Source organism: Anabrus simplex, chromosome 5, assembly GCF_040414725.1.
Source record: "Anabrus simplex isolate iqAnaSimp1 chromosome 5, ASM4041472v1, whole genome shotgun sequence".
Classification (NCBI taxonomy): domain Eukaryota; kingdom Metazoa; phylum Arthropoda; class Insecta; order Orthoptera; family Tettigoniidae; genus Anabrus; species Anabrus simplex.
In genome coordinates, this window is record NC_090269.1 from 54,459,032 (window position 1) to 54,469,121 (window position 10,090).

Here is a 10,090-nt window from a genome sequence, read left to right on the forward strand (position 1 = left end):
CATTTGGTCCAGCGATGATCCAATGCCTTGATCCCAACTCGAAAATGAGATTCCTCCAGGCCTGCAAAATACCTCTCCAATTCGGCTGTCAGTTCTTCCCTTGTAGAAAATCTCTGTCCACCGAGGAAAATTTTCAGCTTGGGGAATAGATGAAAGTCTGATGGTGCCAAATCAGGTCGATAAGGTGGATGTGGCAACAATTCGTACCCCAGTTCATTGAAATTTTGCCATGGCAGTAACACTTGTGTGCGGCGGAGGGTTGTCCTGATGAAAGATGACCTTTTTCCTTGCCAAACCGGGCCTTGTTCCGCGTATCTTTTCCTGTAGTTGGTCTAGGTGGTTTGCATAGTATTGCCCCGTAATTGTTTGGCCAGTAGGAAGATAATCTATCAGCAGAATGCCTTTTGCATCCCAGAAAACTGAGGCCATGACCTTTCCGGCCAAACGCACTGCCTTTGCTTTCTTTGGTGGTGGTGAATCAGCATGTTTCCACTGCTTTGACTGCTATTTTGTCTCTGGGGTATAGTAGTGGACCCAAGTTTCATCTGTAGTCACAAACCGGCGCAAAAAATCTTGTTGGTTGCACTGAAAACGGGCCAGACTTTGTTAGGACATTTCCAATCTGGTGCATTTATTGTCCAATGTCAAGAGCCGCGGCACCCATCTTGCGGATAATTTTTTCATACCCAATTCTTCGGTTAAAATATAATATACCCGTTCAGAAGACATCCCTACAGCTTCAGCAATCTCCCGCACTTTCAGTCGACGATCCTCCATGACCATTTTATGCACTTTTGCGATAAATTCTGGTGTCGTAACACTTTTTGGCCGTCCACTACGCGGATCATCATCTAAGCTCTCCCGACCAAATTTAAACTCGCTGGTCCACTTGGCAACAGTTGAAAATGAAGGAGCAGAGTCCCCCAGTGTGTTCTGAAAGTTGGCATGAACTTCCTTTGCTTTCATACCTTTCTTTACAAAGTATTTAATCACTGCTCGAATCTCAGTTTTTTTCCATTGTTACAAATCACTACGCAGGAACAACAAAGAGTCGTCACTACCACACTCCTGCAGCTAGAGCACTGACGTGCCACGCGTTCACTCACAAATGATGTGTGATTATTGCACGGGAACCTCGTTGCTCTAGCACTGACATCTAGCGGCGATTCCGAGAACTTTTCAAACCATCCTCGTAATAATTTGAACCTGTTTCGAGTTATTTTGCTTGTAGGAGAATTGTGATAGATTACCATTGCCTTCTCTCTTTGTCTTTGACTGTAGAAGTAAAGTGAGGAATTGCTAAATAGGGAACATGCATGATCCGGGGTTTTAATTAAAAATATGCTAATCTGATTCAAAATTTCATGCAGAATTCAAAAATGTGATAATAATGTACAAATAATAACTCCAAACATGATAAAAATCTAAATTAAAGTACGAAAATGTCACGTCACGCAAGTACGCGATCTCATTGGTCTGACGTCATCGTACAGGTTGGCTGAATTAGCAGACAAAATAACACATAGTGTGCTGTGAGAAGAAGGATAAACTTGGCGTATTTCTACTTTATGTTAGTGTCTGGTATAGTTAAATTTGAAGTATATACATTGGATAATAATCTGAGAGGTATATTTTAGGCTTAAAATGAATCCTGCACAGACAGTGAGGCAGAAAACTTATAAATGGTGCATACTTCCGATGTGCAATAGCACATCGCATACCATCCCAAACAAATTGTTTATAAATGTTCCAAAGACACTAAAACTAGGGAGAAATGGATTATGGCGATCCGCAGAAATGCTGGCGATATATCGGAAAAGTCTACAGTTTACTTTTTTAAAGATCATTTTAATGTAAGTTGAATTCGTTTGAATTTTTAATCACTTTTCCATGTCAGCTGTTCTATTGGTAACACTTTGAATTTTAATGCATGATGCTTTAATTAAAGCTTCAATTACATCTTGGAATATGAAAGTAATAAACAGTCCAATAATTAATGCTGATTATCAAAGTATTCTCCAAACCTAACCTATGTTTTAGGTGATCCATGTCAAGGGATTATGAACCATATTGATAGCTCTAATTATACCAATTTATCCTGGCATGCAACAGTTATTTATGTATTTATTGAAGAGCTTACGTTTGTAAAGAAATGTATACTATAGCTAAATACTCCATAATATAACAAAAAAAAAAAAAAAATAGGCGTGTACGTCATGAAAGAAAACGTGAATTTAACAAATGCATATCTCTGCACAAAACCAATGCTTGTCTGATGAGGTCTTATAACTTAACAATGCTCAATTATAATAATTATCATAATATTAGTGAAATAAAAAAATTATTGTACACATGTGAAAATAGTGATGTTGGTGTTTAAAATATTATCCAACTTAGCCTAAGTATTATGTTATACAAGCCAAGTCAATAAACCGAAGGGTAAAAATACCTAGCGAGTTGGTTGTGCGGTTAGGAGCACGCAGCTGTGAGCTTGCATCCGGGAGATAGTGGGTTCGAACCCCACTGTCGGCAGCCCTGAAGATGGTTTTCCGTGGTTTCCCATCATGCAAATGCTGGGGCTGTACCTTAATTAAGGCCACGGCCGCTTCCTTCCCATTCCTAAGCCTTTCCTGTCCCATCGTCACCATAAGACCTATCTGTGACGGTGCGATGTAAAGCAAATAGAAAAAGAAAGAAAGAAAAAAAGTAAAAGTCACAGTACTCAAAGACATTCCTGCATTGAACGACTAAAATGTCACCAAGACACTTTTCTTGCGTGATATGCTCAGCTTGTTAAAAGCCAAATGTAATTAATGTTATTGGCTTTCCACCGCTAATTACTTCTACAGATTTTGGAGACGCCGATGTGCAGGAATTTAGTCCTGCAAGAGTTCTTTTACGTGCCAGTAAATCTACCGACACGAGGTTGACGTATTTGAGCACCTTCAACTACCACCGGACTGAACCAGGATCGAACCTGCCAAGTTGGGGTCAGAAGGCCAGCAACTCAACCGTCTGAACCACTCAGCCCGACTTGTGAAAACTAGATGAAGTCGTATATATCTTTATCTTTATCATGTTTAACTTTTCCCTCCACCAAGATATTTAATGTTTCTCTTTCCTGGGCCCCAGAAGCGCGGGGGCTAATTGCTCCAACCATAAATATATATTTTTTTGGGAATGGTAGATTATAGACCTATAGTACTATGATCCTTCTTTCTTTCTTTCTTTCTTAATCAGTTTATCCTTCAGGTTTGGTTTTTCCCTCGCACTCAGCGAGGGATTTCACCTCTACCGCTTCAAGGGCAGTGTACTGGAGCGTGAGACTTTGGGTATGATGATACAACTGGTGAGGAGGGCCATTACCTCGCCCAGGCGGCCTCACCTGCTATGCTCAACAGGGGCCTTGCTGGAGGATGGGAAGATCAGAAGGGATAGACAAGGAAGAGGGAAGCTTAGTGCGGATACCAAGTCTACGTAGGCCACTGAGAACAGAACTCCCGACCTCATATCATCCTCTAAACCCGGCCTCCAAGTAGCTGGATTACAGGAGCAGCCACGACTCCCAGCCAGGAAGAGGGAAGGAAACGGCTGTGGCCTTAGGTGCCTGGAGGAGAAGTGGGAAAATACGAGAAACCACTTTGAGGATGGCTGAGGTGGGATTCGAAACCTCTCTACTCAGTTGACCTCCCGAGGCTGAGTAGACACCGTTCCAGCTCTCGTACTATTTGTTTTCAACTTTCATGGCAGAGCCGGGAATCGAAACCGGGCCTCCAGGGGTGGCAGCTAATCACATTAACCACTACACCACAGAGGCGGACTAGGCTACCTATATGTTTATGTGAGTGCTGAAATCCGATTTCTTACTTTACTAATGCTGAAAGTCCGAAAATGTAATTTTATTCTTTAATGTAGGAATCAGTCTAGAAGGAAATGTTGAAAGTGATGTCGTTTCTATCCAGGTTCGTTGTTATCCTAATACTATGAGTTACAGTACATTGCACGCATATAAAAGATGCCACTTACAAACTTGTTTTTTATCCGCGAATTTCTGCGGCCACAAAAGTCACTATTTTTCAAGAATGATTACATCTACACAGGGTAGATTGTCTGACTGTGCTGTTTTGAACCTTTCTTCTGTCATTTTGAAGTTATTCGCGATCACGAATAATAAACAATCGGTTTTTAGTAACAGCTGATGCACAATGGGCTGGTAGGGCTGCATGCGGTACTGGATCGTGACGTCACAGCGCGCCGCTTACGTCAGAGGCCGTTTCACTCGCCTTGCGGAAAGACACTTTTGAACATTTTTTTAATGGTAGAAAACAAGGCAGCTTACCACATTGTAATACGTTTACGAACTATTTCATTGGTGTAGTTTTCAAAAAAAATATTTTTGAAAATTATGCATGTTCCCTATTGTGTAAATAATTCGATGGCTGAGAATGAAAGGGTTGCGATTCAAAATCCCTTATTTTTCAGGAGAAGAGATTAAAAAGTTTTAGCAGTTTACATTATTGCCTCTCAAAAATATCACTTATTTGTATTATTATTCATTTAATTTAATTATTGTAATGTAATACAAGGTAATATACATATATCTCAGTGCCTAGTAAGATGGAAGAGAAGGCCAGTTAAAATAAACATTACTTACACTCAGAACTGGTTAGGACATTTTTGTGGGGACCGAAAAAAATGTCCTAAAGAGGGAACATGCTACAAAGTGAAAAACAATTACGCTGTTTAATTCAAGGTTAGGTTTGAATGTAAAAATAATTACGATGTAAACAAATAAACAAGCGTTTACAATTATAATTAATAAAATAAATAATGAAATAATACATTTTAAGAACACCAACATAGCAATTCAAGGAAGAGCGTTTTTAGAGATGTGAACTATACTATGTTGCTTACAATTATTATTAAAGTTATCGTAGGAATGTCTAATATCTGGGCTGTTTGCACATGTTTCTTGTGTGGATTAGAATCGTCATTTGTAAAATGTCTAGCTTTCTTCTCCGTAACTGAATGTCGTGCAAACTAGTGATGAGCGATACCGTGATTTGTGAGTCACAGCGTGATTTGATATCGTGATTTTCTGATATCAGTGATTTTTAGTCGTGACGTGATCACAATCACCGCATCGTCCGTGCTGCTTGTTATTTGCAGCTTGTGATCAAGAGAATGCCTTGTTATTGTGACTAGGCTATCTCTGTGTAAACATTTATAAGAAAATCAGCCACCTAAGGTTTTGCATTTAATAAACAGCCTACATTTTGGTTGCATTACAGACACGGTCGTTGCCAATTTACTTCTAGGCGTACAAACATAATCATTTTATTATTTACATTCTTTTTTTTGTAGACATGCCGAAGTTCAACCAATATGTCAAGGAAAAAATAGGATCAATATTGGCAACAGTCGTGTTTTATACTGTAACCGATTATTTGGTATGTGCTAGGAAATGAAATTCTACACATTTATCTGGCACAAGTGAAAATTATAATGATGAATGACTATTCTCAGCCACCTAATGTAAGGTTAACGATACCAGTGCACCTTTCCCTAGATAATAGTACCGGCAGTAATTTAGAAAAATGTAAGGTATGGAAAGGCGTTGACCCAGCTGTGTGAGGGCAATTGGGAAGCTACAATGAGCAGCGGTCTCAGAGGCACGGCAATACACTTGAGGGATGTGATGTGCTGACCACACAGCTATCTAATATCTGCAAGCCTAGAGCTGCGCAGCAGCTGTAAATGAAAGCCAAGACCTTTCGAGGCCTGGAGTGTTCTTGTTCTTAATTAACTTTAGAGTAATAGTGGTTTAAATGAAATAATTCGAAATTACAAAATTTATTCATTAGCTATTCCTTATCTTAGTCTGTAATTTTCATCACATTATTGTGTTTTAGATTTCACAAGAGCATGCTGGTAGTACGAGTCACAAAGCAAAATCAACCATGAAAAGTAACATTGGACAGACTCTGCTCACACAAAGTATACCTCCCACAATCCACAGTAGTTTCTATGCTCATATGTTTAGAGCCCTATAGTTGCTGAAAATATCCCCTGGAATTCTGTGCATAGTCATGTTTTCAGAGATTTGTTTACAGAAATACACCAACAACACATACTTTCAACATCTACATTAAAGAAAAACTACTTAGATATAGGAGGTAATTTTGCCAGCCACAGAGGATATTTGGGAGTCCTTACATAGGGTTGCATGTGGACAAAACCAGCAACTCTGCGGGCAGGTACATTGCTAATCTTATAGTAGGAAAACTGGAACCCAATTGGCATTTACTGCTCTCCTTTGTTCTAAGCAGCTTCAGAAAATAGAGCAAAACATTGTGTACATCATCAACAAGGGGTTCCAGTTGTATCCTGGGAGTGTTTATGATTATAAAGACCTTCTCCTTGTCTCCAATGCTGCTTCCTACATGATTGCTACTCTACCTCTCGTTAAAACTTTCTACCCTTCTTTAATGTTCATGTTACTTGCATGGCCCATGCCTTGCACAGACTCACAGAAATAGTTAGGGCCAAGTTGCCTGCAGTAAATAATCTGATTTCAACAATGAAGAGAGTGTTCTGTAAGCTTCCATCAAGAATAGCCATCTTCTGAGAGAAATTCCCCTCTATTCTTTTCCACCACAGCCAATCATCAGCCGTTGGGATTCCTCAATAGAAGCTGCCCTGTATTATATGGAACATCTGTTATAGACAATATGCCTTTAACAGACAACTCTGCATGTGTGTCGTATGTGCAAAGATCTGCTGAAGGATTATTCCAGTGTTCAGAGAGACATTGCATATATTCAGGCAAATTTTTCATTTCTTCCAGTCAATCATTACAAAAATAAAAATAAAAGTAGAGTCTCAAACAGATATATTTTGTAATTGAGGAAGCTGAGAATATTATACAAAGTACTAGGGGTAAAGTAAAGGATAATATAAAAGACGGGTGGGCTAGTGTATTGCAGTAGAATCTAGGTAATTCAGTGCAGGAAAGGGTACATTAGGTAATGGATGGGGAAAAGTAGACCTACCTAGTGAAATTGAACTGAAAAATGTAGGTAAATTTTCTATGCCCCTCCAACATCTGTAGGTGTAGAGCACATTTTTTCTGCTTTCAAAATTGTTTTAACAGACAAAAGACGCAGCCTGACTGTGGAAAATTAGGAGAAAATAATTGTTATGTACTGTAAAGCAAACTATGACTGAAAAGTGCAGTAGGAATGTTCCTCACAAATAAATACGCATACCAGTACTCCGCATTTAATTTAATTTTATTACAGTACTGATGAAAATTTTTTGTTTCCTAATCCATAGCTGTTTGTAATAAACACCTGTTTAATTATGCCTTCATTTTGCAACTATTCCTATTTAGAAAGGGTAGCCACATTACTGTACTTAACATAAAAAAAAAAGTATATCACATTACAGTGTAGGTCTATATTGTCATATTTTAAAGTCTATTTTCTGCCTATTTTTAAAGCATATTTGAAGTGCCTATATTCTCTTTTAAAAACCTATAAAAGGCCATTTTAAGTGCCTAAAACATTTTTTTAGAGTCTAAAATCCCAATTCTGTATCATCAGATACATGCCAATTGTTGACTACTGCTTTCTGGCAAAGCAAGTGAGAGGTGCTTGCATTCCAAATATTTATTCAGATTTGAAGTACTTCTTTTTAAGACAATTTCTGTTTGCACATATTACATAATGTGAAGTTTTCATCCACTTCTTTAAAGGACTGCTACAGGTCACTGTTCTTCCTTTTTCTAGAAAACGCCATTTCAGTCAGCTTGCCTCCTAATACTGAGCTCCAGTGACAATATGCCCCGGGCATTCCAAAATACAGGAGAAATACATGTTTGTTACTATTCTAGGAGAGTACAGTATACCACGATTTTTTTGAACGCGCGCTTAAAAATACCACCACACTGCGAGTCAACTGACAATTTCCTAAAACTGATATTGCAAGCGATGCCGAGGATTATAAGTGTTTCAGTTGTTAATATATTCGGGAGGAATGTGCTCAATTCCTACAAATACATTATATACTGAACAATATGTTGACGTCCTTAAAAAATGAAATCAACAAATGTCCATACTGTTGGTAATCATGGCGATGCTGCTTCCTTGAACGCATCGCTTCGCGTGGATACCGTTGCGGCAGCACATGTCGTGATATCACGACTGATCACAACATCGATCACAGTCACAGTTTAGGTAGCAACATTCTAGTTCGGTATATGGAGTTAAGAGGGCGTACGGTGATCACTTGAAGTGAAATCTTGAAATCACGGCTGATCACAGTGATAGCGTAGAAAGTAACAGTCGTTACTCGTGATTTATTGATATCAGTGAAAAAATCACAGTTCGTGAAATATCGCCCATCACTGGTGCAAACCACTATGCAGAAGTACAGTATGCCTAATTTATGTACATTGTTACACAATTAACTTCTCTCTCTCTCTCTCTCTCTCTCTCTCTCTCTCTCTCTCTCTCTCTCTCTCTCTCTCTTAGTCATCAGCTATGAGGCTGGTTGGCAGCAGCTCTCCATTCTTCATGTTTCAGTTCGTTGTGGGAGTCACATCTCGTGTCATCTAATATTTGCGTCATGCACTCTAATCTCGATCGACGTCTATAATTTTTTTCCTCTATGGAACCGTCGTATTATTTTCTTCAATAACCCATCATGTCTATGTATATGGCCTATTAGATGATCCTGCCGCTTTTTGTGTCATAAAACACCTCTTCATTCGTGACTGACGCTCGCTGCAGTTGTCGGCCGAAACACTAGGGCCTGAAATTAAGTTGTCTGCCAAATCCTCACCCAGGCCAATTGTCGCTGGTGCATCGTGCGCACAACGTGGCCAGGAACGCTAATTTAAATTTCTTATGGTGGGAATATTACGAACATACTAAAGAGCGACATAAATGTGCCATCCAGGTTTCTTTCGCGTGTATTTAATAGGACATAAATTAAGCACCAACAAGTCAGCTGTGTATGTACGCACAGTAGGCCTAATTTACGTCCGTTGTTACACAATGCACTTACGATTGTAAAATTAAGCACCAACATGTCACACGAGCTCCTGTTGTGCGATCCAAACAAACACATGCCCACATCAAAGACTGGCTTGAGACTGACGCTCCCTGCAGCTGTAGGCCAACCTGCTAGGGCTGTGAAATTAAGTTCTCTATCAAATCCTCACCCAGGCCAGTCCCCGCTGCCGCATCATACGTGCAATATGGCTGGGAACGATGATTTAAATTTATGGTGGGAATAATAAGAAACTACTAAAGAGTGACATAAATGTGCTATCCAGGTTTCTTTAACATGTATTTAATATGACATGGACTGGGAGTTTGATATAATGACGTAATAACAGGAAAACACGCTAGAGAGGGACGTCTTAACCAGTTTCGACTGTACTTACGTACTTACTTACCTTTTTATACGTTTCTTTATATCGCACCGGCACAGATAGGTCTTATGGCGACGATGTTATAGGAAATAGCTAGAAGTTGGAATGAAGTGGCCGTGGTCTTAAGGTACAGCCCCAGCATTTGCCTGGTGTGAAAATGGGAAACCATCTTCAGGGCTGCCAACTTTGTTACTTACTTACTACGTCATTTATTGTTAATCTGGTGAAGAGTTACAACTCAAAATCTAACCCCTTTGAATTAAGAAAGGCAACTAATGTCGAACATTGAAAACCGTTAGAAGTGCTTCCTGGCATGAATAGATTAGATTTTGTGCTGTAACACTTTTGGAGGTTGTAGATGATGAAGTCCCAAATATGCATTTTTTTAGTTGTAACCCTTTCGTTTTCAGTCATCGAATTTTAACTGAAGATTTTTCCCAGATTAGCTATGATTTAAAAACTTGATTTGACACCTGTTGTGTTCCTTTCCATTGCTGATATTATTTAGAGAATTGCAACATGCTGTAATGAGCACGAGTACAACTGCAATAATCACTGCTTATGATCTTCAATATTTAAAAAAATACTTGTTTAATTATTGAGCTTGTCAAGCCATAAGGTGGAACTTAATAAGTATTTTTAATTCTTTAA